This window comes from Choloepus didactylus, chromosome 21 (assembly GCF_015220235.1).
Source record: "Choloepus didactylus isolate mChoDid1 chromosome 21, mChoDid1.pri, whole genome shotgun sequence".
NCBI classification, from domain to species: domain Eukaryota; kingdom Metazoa; phylum Chordata; class Mammalia; order Pilosa; family Megalonychidae; genus Choloepus; species Choloepus didactylus.
In genome coordinates, this window is record NC_051327.1 from 12,639,579 (window position 1) to 12,662,283 (window position 22,705).

At 43.0% G+C, this 22,705-nt stretch overlaps 1 pseudogene; it reads left to right on the top strand.

The window, feature by feature from the left end:
- LOC119518138 overlaps positions 1-21,152 on the top strand; it is a 140,851-nt pseudogene extending 119,699 nt beyond the window's left edge.
- Positions 21,153-22,705: the final 1,553 nt, after the last annotated feature.

The following is a 22,705-nucleotide window of genomic DNA, read 5'->3' on the forward strand; positions in this document are numbered from 1 at the left end:
CCTTACCTACCCCTCCAGTAAAAGTGGAGGCTTTGTTGAGAGCCCAGACTTCCACCACTAACCAGCAGTTAAAAGGCATCCTCTTACCTTTTCACTAAAGTAGTATCAGAGGAGGTCTGCTGGAGAGTCAAGACTTTCGCCATCACCCAGTGGTAATGAGGCCACCCCACTGCAGTGTCAGGGAAGATCACATGGAGAATCAGATCTCCTACTCCCACCCATCAGGAATGAGCATCCCCTCCCCAACTTGGGTGCCAGTGAAGGCTGAGTGGAGAACCTGGACTTATAACTCCACCTAGCAGTAATGAGGTGGATTAACACAGAGGATTTAAATATGATCCAGAATATTATAACATAATATGAAAATGTCCAATAGTATGAAAAGGACAAAATCACTCATCATCCCAAGAACCAGCAAGATCTCAAACTGAATGGGAAAACACAATCAACAGATGCCAATACCAGTATGACAAAGATGTTAGAATTATGTGACAATGTTTTTAAAGTAGCCATGATAAAAAAAATACTACAACAAGCTTGAAACAAATGAAAAGTAGAAAGCCTCAGAAAAGAAATGGAAAGTCTTGGCAAGGGGGGGGGGGAGAGGGAGAGAGAGAGAGAGAGAGAAGAGGAAAAAAAACAAGATATAAAGGAGGACCAATTGAAAAGTTTAGAATTGAAAAATACAATAAATGAAATAAAAAGCTCAGTGGATGCGTTCAACAGCAGCGTGGAGGTGACAAAGGAAAGAATCAATGAACTGAAAGATAGAACAATAGAAATTATGCAATTTGAAAAACAGAGATAATAGACTGAAAAAAGATGAAGGGACTTCTGGGTCTATTAAAGAGATCTAACATTTGTGTCAATGGCGTCCTGAAAGGAGAAGAGAAAAAAAGTGGGACTAAAAAAGTACTCAAAGAACTAATGACTGAAAACTTCCTAGATTTGGTTAAAGGTATAAACCTGTAGATTCAGGAAGCTGAGTGAATCTCAAACAGGATAAGTCCATAGAAATCCATGACAAGATACATCATAATTAAATTTCTAAAAACTAAAAGAAAATCTTGAAAGCAGTCAGAGAAAAATGGCACCTTGCCTATAGGGTATCCCATATAACCATTAAAATGACAGGGATGTCTCATCAGAAACCATGAGATCAGAAAGTAGTAGTACAATATTTTTCAACTGCAGAGAGAAAAGAACTATTAACCCAGAATCCTATACCCAGTAAAAATATTCTTCATAAATGATGGGAAAATCAAGATGTTCTCAGATGAAGGAAAACTAAAACAATTTATCATCAGCAGTTCTATCCTTACATATATATACACATCTAAAGAAATTTCTGTAAACAGAAATAAACAATCAAAGAAGGAACCTTAGAACATCAACAGGTAAGAAAAAATATAGGAAGCAAATATGGGTAAATATAATAAATTTCCTTTTCCTCTTGAGTTTTCTGAATTATGCTTGACGGTTGAACAAGAATTATAACAGTTTGATGTGATTCTAAATATATATGTAAAGGAAATATTTAAGACCATTATATTATAAATGGGAGGATAAAGGGACATAAAGTATTTCCATACTTCACTCACACTGTTAAAATGGCACCACCAGTTGACTATAAGAAATTATGTTATATAATGTAATACTTAGAGCACGAATTAAAAAGGTATACAAAGATATACACAGAAAAACACTACAGACAGGTCAAAATGGAACTCAAGGAAATGCTTAAGTCATGTCACCCACATTAAGGCAGGAAAAAGAAAAAAGAGAAATGAAAAACAGAAAAAACAGAGAACAAAAAGTAAAATAGCAGACTTAAGCCCTAACATATGAATAATTAGAGTAAATGTAAATGGTCTAAAAATACTGTTATTAGTTGAATTGGGTCCCCCAAAAAGACATGTTCAAATTCTAACTCCCACTCCTGCAAATGTGACCTTTTTTGGAAATAGGATCCTTGAAGATGTTATTAAAGATGAGGCCAAACTAGACTATGATGGGCCCTAATACAAAATAGCTGGCATCCTTACAAGAAGGATAGAATTGGACACTGAAAGATGGACACAGAGGATAATGTCATGCAATTATGGTGGAAGAGACTGAAGCCCAAGGATATCCAGCAAACCATAGAAGCTAGAAAAAGACAAGGAAGGATTCTCCCCTTCAGATTTCAGACTTCTAGCCTACAGAACTTGGAGACACAAATTCCTGTTGTGTTAAACAATCTAATATGTGGCACTTTGTTATGGTAGACCTAGGAAACTAAGATATACACCAGTTAAAATACAGAGATTGGCAGAGTAGATTTTAAAAACATGACCCAACTATATACTGTCTAGAGGAAATTCATTCCAAATATAAAGATACAGGCAAGCTGAAAGTAAAAGAGTGGAAAAAGACATGCAAATATTAATCTAAGGAAAGTAATTGGCTATATTAATATCAGAAAAAGTAGGCTTCAAAGCAAAGAAAATTACCAGAGACAGGCAGAAAGTGACACTGTATAAGGGAAAAAAGAGTCAATTCAAGAAGATACAGCAATCGTGAATATATATGTGTCAAACAACAGAGCTGCAAAAGCAAGGTCGCAAGATACAAGATAAACATACAAAAAAACATTATATTTCTATATACTAGCAATGAATGTGTGGAAACCAAAATGAAGAATTCAATACTGCTTACAATCAGTCAAAAACAAGGAAATGCTTATGCATAAATCTAACAAAATATGCTTGGGACTTGTTAGCTGAAATCAGAATATGATGATAAAAGAAATTTTTAAAAAGCTAAATAAATGGAGGGACATACCATGCTTATGGATTGGAAGACTACACATAGTAAAGATAATCAATTCTTCCCATTCTGATATACAGGTTTAACAAAATTCCTATCAAACTCAGAAAGATTATTTATGGATATAGACAAGATTATTCTAAAATTTACATGGAAAGGGTCAGAAACTAGAATAACTAAAATAATTTTGAAAAATAAGAATAATTTGTGACAAATCACTATATGGTTCCAAGACTTATTATATAACTATAGGATTCAAGTCTGTGTGATATTGATGGAGGGATAGATAGATAGATCAATGGAAGGAAAAAAGAAGCCAGAAACAGATCCACACAAACATGCCCATCCGACTTTTTTAAAAGTTGCAAAAGCAATTTCAATGGAGAAAAGACCACCTTTCAACAAATGGTGCTGGAGGAATTCTTTATCTGTAGAGGGAAAAAAAAAGGCCCTCAACCTAATCTCACACCTTGTATACAAATTATTTCAAAATGGATCACAGACTTAACCATGAAGTATAAAACTAAAAACCTTTAGGAAAAAGAAAAGCAGAGGAGAAAAACTTCATGATCTAGGGTTAAACAAAATATCTGAGACTTGATACCAGAAGCACAATCTATAAAAGGAAAAACTGATAAATTGAACTACATCAAAACTAAAAAATTTACTCTGCAAAAGACCCTGGTAAGAGGATGAAAAGGGAAGCTACAGATTGGGAGAAAATATTTTCAAACCACATTCCTAACAATGGACTTGTATCCAGAATATATTAAGAACTCTGAAAACTCAAAAGTAAAAAATCAAACAATCCAATTAGAAAATAGGCAAAAGATGTCAAGAGACATTTCACCGAAGAGGATATACAGATGTCAAATAAGCACATAAAAAGATGTGCACTATCATTAGCCATTAGGGAAATGCAAATTAAAATCACAGAAAATATCACTAATCACCTATCAGAATAGCTAAAATTAAAAAGTGACATCAAATTCTGGAAAAGATGCAGAGAAATTAGATATATAATACATTGCCAGTGGAAATGTTAAATGGTACAACCACTCTCAAAAACAGTTTGTCAGTTTCTTAAAAAACTATATATGCAGCTACCATATAACCCAGCATTTGTACTTATGGACATGCATTCCAGGGAAATGAGACTTATATTCAACACAAACTTGTGCACAAATATTTACAGCAGTTTTATTCATAATACCCCAAAACTGGAAACAATACAGATTTACTTCAATTGGTGAATGGTTAAACAAACTGTGGTACATATTTCCCAAGGAATTCTACTCAGCAATAAAAGGGAGTGAACTACTGATACACACAACAATCTAAATGAATCTCTAGAGAATTAAGCTGAGTGGGGGAAAAAAATCCCAAAAGTTACATATTATATGCTTCCATTTATGTAACATTCTTGAAATGACAAAATTGTAGAAATGTTGAATAATTAGAAGTTGCCTGTGGTTAAGAAGGGGGTGAGACCAAAGTGAATGTGGCTATAAAAGGGCAACTGGAGGGATCCTTGTGTCTGTGTCTTGATTGTATCAACGTCAACATCCGGTTGTGATGTTGTACTATGCTTTTACGAGGTATTACCATTGGGGGAAACTGGGTAAAGGGTAAACAAGATCTGTTGGTACTATTTTTTTTTTACAACTGCATGTGACTCTACAATTATCACAAAATAAAAATTTTAATTAATTTTTTTTTTAAAAAGACAGTGGGGAACTTGCACACTGTCCAGTATTGGAAAACCAGACTTGGAGGTTCCAAAGTAAGGATCAGGTCTAAAGTCAAGCTACAGAACCCTTGTGAAGGCTGGGCCCAGGGCCCTCAGCTTGCACTGCTGACCACTGAGACTGAGTCCTGGACACTGAAGCATCTGCCCACTTGCAGACTCAACCTTACTCAGTCCTGCTTCTTTGCATCACCAGCTCCCAAGTCAAAGTTGGTACAGATGCACAGACTGGAGAAGCCAGGGCCGTGGGTCTATTTGAGCTGAAAGGGAGGCTGAGAACAAGAATATCTGGCATTTTTGTCTTTCACATGGTGGTCTTGCTACTGACCAAGAGTCACAAGATAGAGAGCTCCCCAGGGATGGGAAGGGGGCTTCTGATGCTGTGTGCTCTTGAACAGTGGCCAATGTCCACCATACCTGCCCTTTTTCTCTCTTCCCCTTACTACCCCCCACTCCTTACCCTCCCTTAACCCAGCCAAATTCTCCACATGCTTCAGGATGCAGAGACGCCATGTCCTCAAGACAGTCTTCCCCGGCCCATCCTCCCACAGGCTGGGTTTGATTCATTTCCCATGTGTGTTTCCATAGCGTTGGGTATATCAGTTGGCTACTGGCTGCTAGTCCTGAAAGCAGAAACCCTGCCTTATGTCAGTGCTAACCCTGCCCTGGCCCCAGTGCAACACAGCAGAGGCTCAGTAGTTTGTTAAAAGGAGAGGGAAGAGGAAGACAGGTAGGGGCCACTGGCCAGTCAAGGTCATCTTTCCCAGAAAGGGATTATCAGACTCCATGCTGAGCCACCTCCTGGAGCAGAGGGAGGCAAGGGAAAGAAGGAGGTGGATGGCCAAGCTGAACCACCTGGGACACGGCAAACATGGGTGGGAGCTGATGGTCAAAAACCACCCAGAGCTGGGGAGGTGGTGAGAGAGGAGGTTTCTACTCAGAAAGAAAACCCTGTAATTAGTAAAAATGCTGGAACTGTCAAAAGTACATGACATATCCTCCACATAAATTACGAAACATATCACAGTTCTGTTTGCTCTATGACAGTGTAAAAAAAAAAAAAAAAACTTTTTCCAAAGATAGAATATTAAAACTTGTCACTAGCATGTTTAAGTACCCCTTCCCTGCCACCTATTACCATCCCCCCACAAAAACAAAACAAAAACCCCCCATTCGACATTAATGCCAGGGAGGGTGCATTCTGAGGTAATTCTCCAGAAGCTGCAGCAATGGGCAGTTTCAGGCAGAGCCGAATCATCCAGAAAAATCTTACATGGCCCTAGAAGAGAGGGATGGGGACGAGCTGGCCCCATGGACCAGGGAACAGAGCAAGACCCAGGCAGAAGGAGGCTGGGCATTGCCTGGGTCACCCCACAGAGGGCTCCAAGGGCTGTAGCTCAACCACAACCGAGACCCTTAGGTGGGTCACTGTTGCCTGGCTCCAGCCCCATCCCTCAGTGGGCAGAAGCTTGGTCTCCTTTCTTGCCTCACTGCCCTCATTCTGGTCCCAAGGCCGGGTGGGCAGCACGCACGTGGCTTCCTGGTGATGTCAATTTCCTGCTTACTCCACTGCCCAACAAGCCCTGAGGGTGAGATGGGTTTAAGCAGCACAGTTGACAGGGAACCCACCAGGTCCTCACTTCCCTGGGAAGGGGGTATAGTCTGGTACTTCCGGTAGACTGGGTTCCCACCTAGACTCTGAAATCCACATCCACTTAAATTCCCTTTGGCGGCCTTTGGGTAACAATGCATTCTGCTAAGCCCAGCTAATGGAAAAGTAATCTTTCTCTTTCAGAGTTATTGCTTGATGGAGTGCTTTTACCAAATAGGGTTTTTAAATAGCAGGAGAGCCAAAGTCAACTTGGGAAGTAATGTGTTTAAATTTCACTGTAAGTGTGGCTCTTCACTACCAAGGCAGAAACTGGAATTGGAAATCTCCAACTGGCCCCAGCCTTGGTGGGCTGGGGGGCCAAAGAGAAGCAGGAAGACACCAAGGTATGTCTCAGCAGAGCCAGATGCCCCCCCAGGCCAACTGGACAGCCCTGCTCCAAAGGTCTCCCTGCTGGGGAGCTTTCTCTGCAGGTGGCCTAATGGACCAATGGGCCAAACCAAGAAGAAGGCACATTTGTAATCCTCATGTTTACATGACAGGGTTGTACAGGCAGCTGAGTATAGAGCAACCACATTCTCCCTCCCCATGGGCAAGTGGACACCACAGCTGCTGGTACCATGTTTTCATCTCTAAGTCAAGTTACAGGCCTTTGGACTTGGGTACTTTTCAACTGAAGGCTCGTTGGCTGTTGGGAGCCAGGGGCTGCCCCTTTCCCCCTAAGACTAGCAGCCTGGGCCACCCCAGGCCAACCAACTTGTGCACCTGCCACGTCCTCCAGCTGGCCAAGAAGGGGCCATGTCAGGTCAGCAGTGGAGTGGCTGCCCCAGCCCAAAGGAAAGGATGTGGCTCAGATACTCTACCCACTGCCCAGACTCAGTTTCCTTGCAGGACCCCAGCTTTCCCAGCCTCTTAGGTCCTATAGTAGAGTTTTCTTTGAAATGCTATCTTGACACAGTTTTGAGGCCTGTCAGTTCCCCTAAGTTCACACCCCAAACACCACCCTTATCAGGCTCCCACATTCTACACCTGCCCTAATTAACCCAGGGCCAGGTACCAAACAATTAGGGGCAGGTCCTATGCCCTGAGCCCTGGAAATTATTTCAATTAGCCAATCTACAGGGAGCCTGAGAAATACAGCTAATCCATCCTTATGTGCCATCCTTAAGCTGCCTTCCATAGTTTGGTAAACTTCTCTTGTTCGGAGCTGTAATTTACAAAGATGTCTGTTTTTCATCTATGAGAGTGCCTTTGTGTTGCATCCCACCATCCAGAGAACTTGCAACCATACCTAAGATCAGACCATCATAAGACAAGCTCACACCACGCGGCTTCCTCAGGTGAAGCTGAAGCTGCCTCCAGAGCAGTTTCCTTGTTACCAAGTGCTGGAGGAGCTGACCAAAGCATTTTCCAGTGATTTCCAGTGAACACCTCAAGTACAGGAGTCCCTCACTCAGCTCCTGCCTTAGTCTGCCAGGGCTTCTATAACAAATACCACAGATGGGTTGGCTTAAACAACAGAAACTTATTGTCTCATAGTTTTGGAGACTAGAAGTCCAAAACCAAGGTGTCAGCAGGACTATGCTGTCTCCCATACCTGCAGCGTCCTGGTGGTGGCTTGCCGGCCATGCGTAACTCAATCTGTCTCCATCCCATGGCTGTCTCTCTCCCTTCTGTCTCCCCTTGCCATGTCCCAATTTCCTCTGCTTATGAGGACTCCAGTTATATTGGATTAGGGCCCACCCTGATTCCGCGTGGCCTCACCTTACCTGATTACACTTTCAAGGATCCTATTTTCAGATGGGTTCACATCCATAGGAACAGGGGTGAGGACTTGAACATGGCTTTGTGGTCCTGCAACAGCTCCTTCCTCTCAATCTCAGCAGATTTTCTCTCCCCTTTTTGAAGTTTTGGTACCAGAAGAGGGCTCTTCATGACCTGCCTCCCACTGAGCCAGGCGCCATTTTCAGGGCAGTGCCATGCACAGGGGGTGCTGGAATGAGAGCAGTGAGTGACTGTGTCCCCCGGTAGAGTGGAGGCTCATCAGGCAGAAATGCAGTGGAGTTGGGGTGTGTGTACATGTGTGTTTTTTAAAACGGGGCAAAATCACCTCCAAATTATGATGGCTGTTGGGAGCTGGAAGGGAGAGGAAATCAAATATGCGCTTTTCTAAATTCTGAGGTATTGACTGGGGACTAATGGAAGGAAATGGATAATTGGCTAATTGATCAGGTAATTTTTAATCTCAAACCAGGTTAAGAAGGCTCCCAGCTGAACATGGTCGTGTCCCCTGGTTAAGCCGAGATGTGGGGGGCTAGAGATCCCAGCCTGTGTACCCGGTATGTCAGGGGTCCTCAACACCACCCTCAAGTGTGATGATTCACTAAAAGAGCTCATAGGACCCAGAAAAGCTGTTGGACTCATTGTTACAGTTTATTACATGACAGGATACAGATTAAAATCAGCAAAGGTGAAAGGAGCATACGGTGGCGTCTAAGAGAAACCAGATCAAGTTTCCAGATGTCCTATCCTGATTGGGGACAGGGCTTAATTCTCCCAGCAACCATATGTGACAACATGTATAAAGTGTTTCCAGCCAGGGAAGTCACCCAGGCATTGGTGTCCAGGCTTTTTACATGAAGTGCCCACTTGACTGACCTTAGCTACTCAGCCTCCACCCAGGGCTCCAAGTCTACAAGACATTCGTATCAGGCAGGACATTCTAAGAGCTTAGAGGTAATCCCCCAGGAACTGGACAGGGGCACTGCTGAAGATGTGTGGAATGTGGAGAGTTTGGGCAACCCAGGTCTGCTGAGTTGACCTTTATCATCTACTGGTAAACCCAGGGGAAAGAGGATTTCTGATGAATTAAACTCCATTATTTTTACCCTTTATTGGAAATTCTCTGTCAATTCTGCCTCCTCAATCCAGTCAGTGAACCATAATTCTATCTTTTCTGCAAGCCTTGCCAGCTCTCAGGACTATCTTTTTTTTTTTAATAAAATTTTATTTTGAAAATATTTTAGATTTACAGAAAAATTGTGAAGATACTACAGAGTCCCATATACCTCACTCCCAGTAACAACCCTTATTAACATCTTACATCAGTATGGTTCATTTGTTACAATTAAAGAATCAATATTGATATGTTATTATTAACTAAAATCCATGGTTTATTCAGATTGTCTTAGTTTTTACCTAATGCCCTTTTTTTTTTTTAATCATCATTTTATTGAGATATATTCACATACCACGCAGTCATACAAAACAAATTGTACTTTCGATTGTTTACAGTACCATTACATAGTTGTACATTCATCACCTAAATCAATCCCTGACACCTTCATTAGCACACACACAAAAATAACAAGAATAATAATTAGAGTGAAAAAGAGCAATTGAAGTAAAAAAGAACACTGGGTACCTTTGTCTGTTTGTTTGCTTCCCCTACTTTTCTACACATCCATCCATAAACTAGACAAAGTGGAGTTTGGTCCTTATGGCATTCCCAATCCCACTGTCACCCCTCATAAGCTACATTTTTATACAACTGTCTTCGAGATTCATGGGTTCTGGGTTGTAGTTTAATAGTTTCAGGTATCCACCACCAGCTACCCCAATTCTTTAGAACCTAAAAAAGGTTGTCTAAAGTGTGCGTAAGAGTGCCCACCAGAGTGATCTCTCGGCTCGTTTTGGAATCTCTCTGCCACTGAAGCTTATTTCATTTCCTTTCACATCCCCCTTTTGGTGAAGAAGATGTTCTCCATCCCACGATGCCGGGTCTACATTCCTCCCGGGGAGTCATATTCCACGTTGCCAGGGAGATTCACTTCCCTGGGTGTCTGATCCCACGTAGCGGGGAGGGCAGTGATTTCACCTTTCAAGTTGGCTTAGCCAGAGAGAGAGGGCCACATCTGAGCAACAAAGAGGCATTCAGGAGGAGACTCTTAGGCACAAATACAGGGAGGCCTAGCCTCTCCTTTGCAGCAACCGTCTTCCCAAGGGTAAAACTTATGGTAGAGGGCTCAACCCATCAAACCACCAGTCCCCTATGTCTGTGGTCATGTTAGCAACCATGGAGGTGGGGTAGGCGAATACCCCTGCATTCTCCACAGGCTCCTCAAGGGGGCACTACCTAATGCCCTTTTATCTGCCCCAGGATCGCATCTAGAATACCACATCACCTTTAGTCATCAAGTCTCCTTAGGCTGTCTGTGGCTGTGACATTTCTCACCTCCTTGCTTTTGATGACCTTGAGCAGTCAGGTATTTTGTAGAATGTCCCTCAATTTGGAACATTTGTCTGATGCTTTATCTCACTATTAAACTAGGGTTATGGTTTTCAGAAGGATCACAGAGGAAAAGTGTCATTCTCATCACATCATATCAGGGTACATACTATCAACGTGACACATCACTATTGATGTTGACCTTGATCTCCTGGCTGAGGTCGTGCTTGTCAGGTTTCTCCACCGCAAAATTACTCTCCCACCCCACCCCTTTCCACACTGTCCTCCTTGGAAGGAAGGGATAGGTGCAGCCCACACCCAAGGAGTAGGGAGTTACACTCTCCTTAAGGGTAGAGTATCTACATAAAACACTTGGAATTCTTCCACATGGGGGATTTGTCTCTTTCATCCCATATATTTATTTATTCAATCATTTATTTATAGACTCAGATATTTATTTTATGCTTTGGACTATAATTGGATTCAACTTTGTTATTCAAGTTAATTCAGCTTTGGTCACGGGGAGCTCTTTCATTTGGCTCCTGTGTCCCTTTGATATACTTGAGCTGGTTTGGATCTGTTATATATCCAAGAAAAGACTATGTTCTTTTAGTCCAGTCTTGTGGTGGGCAGACCTATTGTGGGTGGGACCTTTTGATTAGGTTGTTTCCATGGAGATGTGACCCAACCCATTCAAGATGGGTCTTAATCTTTTACTGGAGTCCTTCAAGAGAGACTTAAATGCCCCAGGAGAAGCAAACAAGGACCCAGAGGAGCTGAGATAGAAGCCCAGAGACATTTTGGAGAAAGCCACTAAAACCAGAAGCTAAACCCAGGAAAGAAGTTTTAGCAGAGCCAGCCATGTGCCTTCCCATGTGACAGAGGAAGCCCAGATGCCATTGGCCTTTCCTCAGAGAAGGTATCTACCTCTTGATGCCTTAATTTGGGCATTTTCATGGCCTTAGAACTGTATGTTTGTGAACTATTAAACTCCCATTGTAAAAGCCAGTCCATTTCTGGTATACTGCATTCCAGAAGCTTTAGCAACCCAAAACAATACTCCACTGTCATGAGTTTTGTTTTGTTTGTTTTTGCACCTTGTGGTTTTCTGGCACTACAAGATGCTCCAGGCTCATCTTGTATGTTTCATGCCCCAGTCCTAGAATGAACCATTTCTCCAAGGGGTTAGCATTTTTCAACCTTGTAGCTGTCACCTTGAAATTGTAGAATATTATATGGGAAGATTCCTTAGACACCACCTGCTCCACCCACCCCACCCCCCATTTTACAGATGGGATAAACTGAGGCTGGAGGGGAGCAGATCAGGTAGACATTTGCCACAGATCATGTGACAAAGCACCAGAAGTTAGCCCTCAGTTCTTCAAGCGACTGCTCTTTCCACTGTACAGTAGTAAGATCCCTCACTAATCCTTACTTGCAAAACAAAGAAAAAATTTGGTTGCACCTCAAGATAGCTCCTGGAAATTGCTTTCTGGAATAAATTTTTATTTGAACTTGATTTCATATTATTTATCTTTTCTCCCAAAAGTTGAGGACTGAAATATAACTCCCAATTAATAAAGACATCCCAGTTAGAATTGCTGCTCAGTGAAGGTCTTGCCTTATGTGCTTGAACCTGTAGCCATCCTGGTAGCTAATTTAATACTGCACCTTCTTCTATATATGCATTGGTACATTTTCTTTTTATAAAGCCATTAAGTATTTGATGATAATTGTTCCCATGGATACTGCAAATTTCATTTTCCTATGAAAATATAAGTTCTTGCATTTTAATACTATATTTACTGTGTAACTGACTTTAATGCTAAGGAATTTGAGGTAAAAAGTGGACAAGGACTGTGTGATTGTGAAAACCTTGTGGCTCACACTCCCTTTATCCAGTGTATGGACAGATGAGTAGAAAAATGGGGACAAAAATTAAATGAATAATGGGCATTCCTGTATTTTTATTCTTAATTTAATTTTTTTTGGAGTAATGAAAAGGTTCAAAAATTGATTGTGGTGATGAATGTACAATTAAATGATGGAACGGTGAACAGCTGATTGTACACTGTGGATGATTGTAGGGTATGTGAATGTATCTCAATAAAACTGAATTGAAAAAAAAAAAGTGGACAAGGCTCTAGAAGGAAGCGACCCCAAGGTCAGGACAACTTACTTAGGACAACCAAAGTCTCCAGGAAGAGTCCAGAAGGAGAGGAATATTAGAGGATTAAGAGGGCAGCCTGCAAGACAAAGGGTATTTTGAACCAACTATGGCTAAAAATGGGGCACTCTTCTAACTTGGAACAACACATTTGCTTCAGCACAGAGCTAGCCCAGTATCACTTTTGGATGGTTCAACAAAAACAAGACCCCAGGTAACATGGCCCAGATGAGTGACAGTAATTACTAAGAAGTAAAGGTTTCATTTTCCCCAGATCTATGCCCTGGAGCTCCCCCTTATCTGCCAGATTCTCTTAATGACAGTTTGGTTCTCTATGTTATTTGAGTTATTGGAAGAGGTTCATTTTGCTTTATAAGACTTCAGACTGCAATTTCATATTCTATTAAAAAACCTTAACCATGTGTTCTCCGCACCCCTCACTGTCCCCAGCACAGGTGCCAGCTATGGGGATGGGGTGGCCCTGTGCCCCCTTACCCAATCCCTCCATTGCTCTTGCCTGCTGCTTGCTGGGGAGGGGAGGCATGGCAGGACTACAGACGCCATCCTCTGACACGGTGGTCGCTGCTTCCCCACTGGCTCCCCCACGTCTGCATCTGACTCAGGCTCCACTCTCAGCCTCTGCCTGTCATCCAGGAGCCACCTCACAGCTTCTCACTCCCAAGTTCCCTTTCCCAGGTGCTGACATTTTGGGTGACTGCGGAGTGTTGGGGAGAGCGATCACCTGCAAAACCTTCCGCCAATTCCCTTCTATCTCCGCGCCATGCCAAATGGTGGGAATACAGGCCCACCTGGACCCCTCCCTTACTCAGCTCCTCCCCCTCTCTATCCAGTTCCTTTCTCTCTGCCCCAGCAGCAAAGAGCTTTCACACAGACACCACCATGGAGCAGGCAGGGACAGATTCAGCTTCCCCCAATCGTACAAGAGATCCCAAGATGAATCCCCATCCTCCACAGAATAAGGAGGGAGGGGCAAGAGAAGGGTATGGTGGCTGTGCCACAAACCCTGAGCGACCCTCCCCCAAAGTGACTTCCTTCCAGTCCACTGCTCCTTTTCTCTCCTGAGTAAAGGCGGCCAAACCAGTTTGAGCTTTCTCATCCTGGGTGGAAGGGGAGGTTCCCCAACCCCAGCCCCACTCAGCCTTCTCTGACCTTGCCCCGGATAATTAAGTCATTTCTTCCTCAGTGGTGCCCAGACTCTCCGTCACCATATCACTCTGGGAAGGAAGAGCTCTCTACCACTTCCTCCCTCATCCCAGGCCTGGGGCCATCTCACAGGAGATTAAAGAAGTCTGTGGACCAAGGTCAACACAGTGGCTCTCAAGTGTGGTCCCAGGACCAGTGGCATCAGCATCACCTAGGAACATGTTAGAAATGCCCATTTTCAGGCCTCACCTTCAACCTGCTGAATAAAAAACTCAGGGGTGGAGCCCACCATCTGTATTTTCACAAGCCTTCCAGGTAATGCTGATGTGCCCTCATGCACTTAGAACGACTGCTTTAGGCTGCAAAATATATCCCCTTATTTTCTGCAACCATGCGCTGAGCCCCTCCATTCTTCTTTAGATCTCAGTTCCTAAGTAGTTTAAGTGACTTTGCTCAGTTCAGACAGCTGCTTAGTGGCAGTGTCGAGATTAGAACCATTGACTCCAACGCTAAAATCAGTGATATTTAGCAGGACTATCAGCACGGTGCAAAGTGCAACAGCTCAGATCATGCTACTTGGTGCTCATCAAGCAGGTGAGGGTCAGCCCGAGCCCCTGCTTTTTTTTTTTCATATTAATCATTGCCAAGATTAATCACTCCATCCTATATTTGCATAACTGAGCTTTTGAGCTGCATGACTGTCTTCACATTGCTTTTATCTGTTGAGGCCTTCCTGAATTTTGGTCCAGGTTTCTTTGCACTAACTTTTGTGATGGATAAGGATTCTTCTGGTCACAAATGCAGAACTCCAACTCAAACTGATTTTGGAAAAAAAGGAAGAAAAAATGTGGGTTGGGGGTAGGCTGGGGCGGATAGTCATCATTCCATGAAAATGAAGCAGCCTACGGGATCCAGGGGCTGCAACTTCCCAGCCCTAATCTTGTGGCTCCACCTCTCAGCTCAGCCACAGGTGGCAAAATGGCCGCCGGGGTCCAGGCTCACAGTTCCCGGTCCTCTTTCCCAAGCTCTGCAGCAACAGCCCCAGGCTAAGCTCTGATTGGCTGACATGGGTCATGTGTCCATCTTTGAACCAATCGCCAGGAGGAGAAGAATTGGCCAGTTCTGGGTCTGCTGCCCCTCCTGGCTGTGCAGTGAACTGCAAGCACCACCTGGGCATCCTAGCGTGAGAGTGGCTCCCTGGAGGAAAAAGCAGGGGGCTCTTTCCCAACGAAGGGGGAACAATGCTGGAGAGGCAAGATCATCAGATGTAGACTGTTTCTGTTTCCTAGGCTACTCAAATGAAATGGGATGGCTTAAACAATGGGAATGTATTAGCTTATGGTTTTAAGGCTAAAACAAGTCCAAATTAAGGCATCATGGAAGCGATGCTTTCTCCCCAAAGACTGTGGCGTTCTGGGACTGGCGGCTGGAAATCCTTGGCTCTTCTGTCACATGACAAGGCACATGACGGCATTTGCTGGTCTCTCCCTTCTCTTTTGGGTTTCCTTGCTTTCAGCTTCTTGCTTCCTTGGCTTTCTCTCTCCTTTCTGAATTTCATTCTCTTACAAAGGACTCTAGTAAAAGGATGAAGACCCACCCTGACTGAGGTGGGCCACACCTTAACTGAAGTGGCCTCATCAAAAGGTCCTACTGACCATGGGTTCACACCCCCATTTAAGAACAGGTTTTTTTTCTGGGGTACATACAGCTTCAAACCACCACATACACCATGTTATTAGAAAAATAAAATTAAAAAAAAAAGTAACGTTGGATTGCTAAAGCAAACTAACACTGATTTGGCTTTAAATTCATGTTGAGGGGGAGGGGGAGCAGAACCCCAGGGGCTTAAGTGACTTGTTTAAGGTCACAAGCCACAGCGTTGCTTCTGAGGGACCTGGGAGTTCTAGTACCCCCTCCACCACACCACGAAGCCGTGTGCTTAGGAGAAATAAAAATAATAAAATTTTTTAAAAACAAAAAGCCCTTTTTCCTAACATGTAAACACAGTGGATGTGTAAATCTGGGTCAGGGTGGGGGGAGCTGCTAACAGAATAACCACTTCGATTAAACACATTTTGCACCATGAAACTTGCAGTGTGTTATCTTTGCCCAAGTTTGTGAGTGGCTGAAATGATAAAGGCAGGGTTTCTACTTCCCCGGCTAAACCCCCATCTCACTCTGTAGGCCCTATAATGACCCCTGATCGTGGGGACTTTTGCTAACCAAGCCCCACTCCCCACTCCATGAGAGCCTGTCTTTTTCCTTCATAGCACTTAGCACAATTCTAACTACATATTTATTTGTGCAAATGTTCACTGAACGCCTGCCTCTCGCTTTAGATGACAAACTTCAGGGGTCACATCTGTTTTGCTCCCTGCTGTGCTTCTAGAACCTGGCAGAGCGACTAGCAAATGGTAGATAACAAATACTTGGGGAATTACTTCATTCATTAATGCTTACTTATTAGTTAACACAGGCCAAAGAATCCATCTTGGCAAGATTTGTAATTAAGAATCACAAACAGACGTTCTTTGAAACAATCTGCAAAGATAGTTTTCTAGTAACTTCAGCTGGTCCAACTTCCAACCAGCCCCATCATCTGTCCTGACAGATGCCTAAGTGATGAACGGATTGAGAGAGAGGACAGAGAACGCAGAATCAATGTTTCCATAATTTGATGTTGAAGGCAAAACATCCAAGAACTGTCCCAGTTTCCAGGGTGGTGGGAGGAAGAGAATTACACAACAGTTGCAGTGTGCACAGCCAGGTAAATATATGTGACGGGGAGATGTGAATTTGCTGTTGAGATGTACAGGCCCCACTAGTTGTCTGTCCTTCCTAACAAGTCCATGCATCCTGTGTGGTCTTGGTGTGTCCCTTGTTTGTCCAATTCCGAGGCAGGGTTAGATTTTTCAGCTGTGTGTGCACTCCTGGACAGACAGACAGACTTCAGCTGGTAAGCATGTCCCAGGGCCTTTCTTCTTTTCAGCTGGGCTTTCCACTTTTATTTTGGCTCCTTCCTGACTGTGTCTCTTGAATAAAATCCAATCAGAGTAATTGCATTCTTTCCTATTTTGTCCAACCCTAACCCCAGCACACACATAATACACTTTTAACAACAGCAACCAATACTTTTAATTTTCTAGTGTCAGCATTCTATAATCTTGCTTTTCAAAGTGTGGCCTAAGAAGTAGTAGTAGCAGCCTTGCCTGAAAGTTTATTAGAAATCTAGAATTCCAAGCCCCACCCAGAACTACAGAATTAGGATCTGCATTTTAACAAGATCTCCAGGCTAGATATAAATATAAATAAATAAATATATATATATATATATAGTTGGGGATTGAACCATGTCCCCCACAAGATATGTTCAAGTCCATACCCCAAGTCCTGTGGGCGTGAATTCATTTGTAAACAGAGCCTTCAAAGATTCTATTAAGATGAGGCCAAATTGAATCACGGTGGCTGGAGTCTTTATAAGCAAAAGAAATTTGTATATGTAAATCAGGTAACTGAGGAGGAGGAGTAGAAGCCAGAGGAAGAGAGGAAACAGATCACCGTGTGACAGTGGAAGAGATTGATAGCCACAAGCCACCATCAGGACACTACAGAATACAGAGAAAGCATAGCCTTACCAACACCTTCATTTGGGGCTCCTGGCCTCCAAAACTGAGCCAATAAATTCCTATTGTTTAAGCCAACCAATTTGTATCATTGGTAAATAGCAGACTTGGCAAAATAAGACACCTTAAAGGTTGAGGCACATTAGCCTGGAGCAATCTCCATGGAAAGCTCCCCAAATGCAGTTTCCACTAGTGAGTATCTTGGAAGCCCACCGTTACTCTTCAGGGTTGACCCGGGGTCCTTGGAGCTTATGCTCCTCTCCTAATATAAACCTCAGAAATGATACAGCCATTTCTAGATCTTTTAGACAACAAGTTTAGACATCATCTAAACCAACCACTTTAAAGTGGAAAAAAGTTGTAGCCCAGACATGACGCGTGCCTGGAGATGACACAACAAAGAATGTTGCCCAGAACAATGCTAATTCCACCCAAAATGATTTTTTGCTTTTAGTTTGTATTCCCTCATTTCCCCCCAGTGCTCTCACAGCCTGAAGCTAGTTTAGGGGTTTCAAAGGTGAAAACCGTGGTTAACAAAGAGCACATGCAGTGTGTGATGTGAATAATGACTCCCAAAATCTCCCTCAGCCATTGAAGGGTCTAGTTTTCAAAGCACTTCTATGCATAAAACCCTGGGACTCAAAGGAGCAGTGATTACCATATGCATTGTCACAGATAAGAGTTTCAGACGGTTTCAGTTTTCAGAGAGATTATATAAAGGACACAAACCTGGCAAGTGTCAAAGCTAGACTGGAGCCTAGCACAGTCGAACTCCTAGTTAGACAAAACATATTTCATGGCTTCAGTTCTCAAAAGTGTAGGTCACAGCATCCAAATACAGACCTCAAGGTGTCTAGAATGACATAGAAGGTACAAGGGTCACCCCCACTGTTGGAAGCACAAGGTGATTAAGATGAGGTGACTCTGTGGCCCACAAAGATACCTTTGCACAGATTTTTTTCAGAGTCCTTTGCCAAGGTTATCAAATCAATACACTTCCAAGATTACAAGATTACAAGAAAAGAAAGCTGAGGTCTCTGAAGGGTGTTCGAGTGTGCAGTTGTCATTTGGTTTCGTCTTAGAAATCCTTCTACGTGTCCTCCTCCCATGAAGGGAGTCAGAAAGCCTCCCAGGAACCAGCTGGTGGAAACCAGAGAATAAACGACTAAGGTGTTCTTGCTGTTACTTGAAGGAACATTAGCAGATGTCCCTGAACATCACCAGAAGAAACAAGGGCTGTGAGGCTGAGCCCATGACGTTCCATTTGGCCAAGTGCCCACTGGAGAAAGCCGGACGTGTCCCTTTTGAGGGATGGTGAAGACTCTAGAGCAGGCTGCATGTGTGGTGGCTTAGTTTCCCAGAGCTGCTGTAACAAATTACCACCCACTGGGTGGCTTAAAACAACAGAAATTTATTGTCACACAGTACTGGATGCCAGAAGTCTCAAATCAAGGAGTAGACAGGGCTGTGCTTCCTCTGAAATCTGCAGGGGAAAGTCCTTCCTTGCCTCTTCCTATTTTTGGGCGGTTGCTGGCAAACCTTGGCGTCCCTTGGCTTGCAGCTGCAGAACCTGAACCTCTGCCGCCATCATCATGTGGCATTCTCCCTTGTCTGTCTCTGTGTCCAAATCTCCTCTTCTTATAAGGACACTGTCATATTGGATCAGGGCCAATCTCAGACACTTTGGTCTCATCTTAACTGATCACATCTTCAAACACCCTGTGGTCAAATAAGGTTGCATGCATGGGAACAGGGATGAGGACTTGAACTTACTTTTTGGGGGACACAATTCAACCCATAACACATGTGAATTCTGGCTCCACCACTTACGACCTGTGTGACTCCGGGAGAGTTACTACAACTCTCTGTGCCTCAGTTTCCTCATCTGAAGAATGGGGGTTAAGTACTCGCTGCTCATCAGGGAACAGCCGGGACAAAAAATAATATCCAAAGATATTTTGGCACTGACAGCATGATCTATAGTAAGAATGATGAACAGTCTGTTGCAACCAATGAGATTTCCAAGGAATCATGAAAGAGCCAAGACAATGCAAAAGAGGACATGAAAAAAAGACTTGTTAAATATTAAGGGCATGAAAGTTGAACTAAGCACGCTAAACGTACAACCAACCAAGCTACCCAATAGAAGACCACGTAAAAGTTTGGAGGCTATGATTAGAAGTCTTCAGAAAGCCACAGAAGATACTGCAAAGAAGAGAAATGAGTCTCTGAGTCCTGCGTGAGTGGCAGCTGCACCTGCTGTTGTAGAGTCCTCCCTTTTGACAAGCAGGTGACCAAGTCAGAGCTGCCCAGGCAGCTACAGCAGCACGAGGCACAGAAAGATGGAAAGTTAGTTTCAGTAACGTAATATCAGATATAACAGTTGCAAGATCTGCTACAGCTAGAGTTAGGACAAGACTAGAGCATCAGGTTCAATTTGACAAAGGATCAGAAAATTATGTTGATGAGGAAAAGACTGCTGATCTTAGAAAAAAGCTTTAATAACATGACCACAGACATAGGGGACTGGTGGTTTGATGGGTTGAGCCCTCTACCATAGGTTTTACCCTTGGGAAGACGGTTGCTGCAAAGGAGAGGCTAGGCCTCCCTATAATTGTGCCTAAGAGCCTCCTCCCGAATGCCTCTTTGTTGCTCAGATATGGCCCTCTCTCTCTAGCTAAGCCAACCTGAAAGGTGAAATCACTGCCCTCCCCACTACGTGCGATCAGACACCCAGGGGAGTGAATTTCCCTGGCAACATGGAATATGACTCCCGGGGAGTAGTGTAGACCTGGCATCGTGGGACGGAGAACATCTTCTTGACCAAAAGGGGGATGTGAAAGGAAATGAAATAAGCTTCAGTGGCAGAGAGATTCCAAAAGGAGCCGAGAGGTCACTCTGGTGGGCACTCTTACGCACACTTTAGACAACCCTTTTTAGGTTCTAAAGGATTGGGGTAGCTGGTGGTGGATACCTGAAACTATCAAACTACAACCCAGAACCCATGAATCTCGAAGACAATTGTATAAAAATGTAGCTTATGAGGGGTGACAATGGGATTGGGAAAACCATAAGGACCACACTCCACTTTGTCTAGTTTATGGATGGATGAGTAGAAAAATAGGGGAAGGAAACAAACAGACAAAGGTACCCAGTGTTCTTTTTTACTTCAATTGCTCCTTTTCACTTTAATTATTATTCTTGTTATTTTTGTGTGTGTGCTAATGAAGGTGTCAGGGATTGATTTAGGTGATGAATGTACAACTATGTAATGGTACTGTGAACAATCGAATGTACGATTTGCTTTTTGTATGACTGCGTGGTATGTGAATATATCTCAATAAAATGAAGATAAAAAAAGAAAAAGCTTTAAGAAAAATATATTCAAGAGGAAGAGACTTAATTTTTTTTTATTAAGGCAGTTACTAAGGAGGCACTGGAAACAGAGGCATCACCTTCACTTTGGGATGTGGAATTTGCTACGCAGTTAGCTAGAATAAATCAACAGCCCTTTCAGAATGGTTTTGAAGAGATGATCCAGTGGACAAAAGAGGGGAAACTGTGGGAGTCCCCAATTAACAATGACGCAGGTTTTAGTCATGATGGTTCAGAGTTTCACAAACACATATTTCTGGATAATTATTTAGAGGATTTTCCAAAACAAGTTCCAGTTTGCCACTTCATGGAGCTTTTCCAAAAACCCATATCTGGGTATTAAACAGAAGCTTGAACACATGGAGTGGTTTAGAAATTATTTCAATGAAAAGAGGGACATTCTAAAAGAAAGTGACATACAATTCAATTGAAGACCCTATCAATTTTTATTTTAAGCTATTGGATATGGGTATTAGCACTAAATAATTTTACTAGAAAAAAATGGGGGCTAACATAGTATGTATCTCAGAGGGATGTTAAAGGATTAAATTAATGAATATAAAGGGCTCTGCCCAATATAGGCACCTAGAAGTCATCAATCAATGCTATCATTACTAGAATTTCTCTAAGAAGTTTACTAGACTACAAGCCTTGGTAGTAGGGGCCAATCCATCCTTGTCCTTTGTCCGTGCAGCCCTAGAACCTAGCACATGGCAGTCATTTGAGGAGTGAATAAATGAAGGAAGAATGTTGTCCTCAAACCAAGGACACATGCCCAGTGGGTTACTCTGGTTGTGATTGCCCAAATGCTTGATAGCTGTTCTAGTTTGCTAATGCAGCCAGAATGCAAAACACCAGAAATGGATTGGCTTTTATACAGGGGGTTTATTTGGTTACACAGTTTCAGTCTTAAGGTCATAAAGTGTCCAAGGTAACACATCAGCAATTGGGTACCTTCACGGGAGGATGGCCAATGGCGTCCGGAAAACCTCTGTTAGCTGGGAAGGCATGTGGCTGGCGTCTGCTCCAAGTTCTGGTTTCAAAATGGCTTTCTCCCAGGACGTTCCTCTCTAAGCTGCAGCTCCTCTTCAACATGTCACTCTTAGTTGCTCTTGGGGTGTTTGTCCTCTCTTAGCTTCTCCGGAGCAAGAGTCTGCTTTCAATGGCTGTCTTCAAACTGTCTCTCACCTGTAGCTACTCTGTTAGCTCCTGTGCATTCTTCAAAGTGTCCCTCTTGGCTGTAGCAAGCCCGATCCTTCTGTCTGAGCTTATATAGTGCTCTAGTAAACTAATCAAGGCCCATGCTGAATGGGCAGGGCCACACCTCCATGGAAACTATCCAATGAAAGATTTCACCCACAGTGTCATTACATCTCCTCAGAAACATCCAATCAAAAGTCTCCAACCCAATCAATACCAATATGTGTCCTGTGCACACAAGACAGCATCAAAGATAATGGTGTTTTGGGGGACATAACACATTCAAACAACACATTCCAGCCCCTGGACCCCAAAATGACATGATCTTTCCTTATACAAAATACATTCATCCCATCACAGTATCACAAAAACTTAAATCATTTCAGTAACAATAGTTAAATACAAGATCCCATTAAATAAGTTACAGGTAAGATCTGTCCTAATGCAAAATTCCCCTCTGGCTCTGTACCTGTGAAACTTAGAACAAGTTATCTGCTTCCAAAGTACAAAGGAGGGACATTCACAGGATAAACATTCCCATTGCTATAATGAAAAACTGAAAGGAAAACAGGGTGAACAGGACCAAAACAGTTCCTAAAACCCACAGGGCAAACTCCATTAGATTTCAAAGTCTAAGAGTAATTAACAGAAAGATGTATCCTTGGGGCTTGAGAGAGCGGCTTTCCCACACTTTCCAAGGGCCTACGTGGCAGCCCTTTTCTCTCCAAATTCTGGGGTGAGTGCTCCAACATATCCACATATTGGGGAGACCACCTTCTCAGCC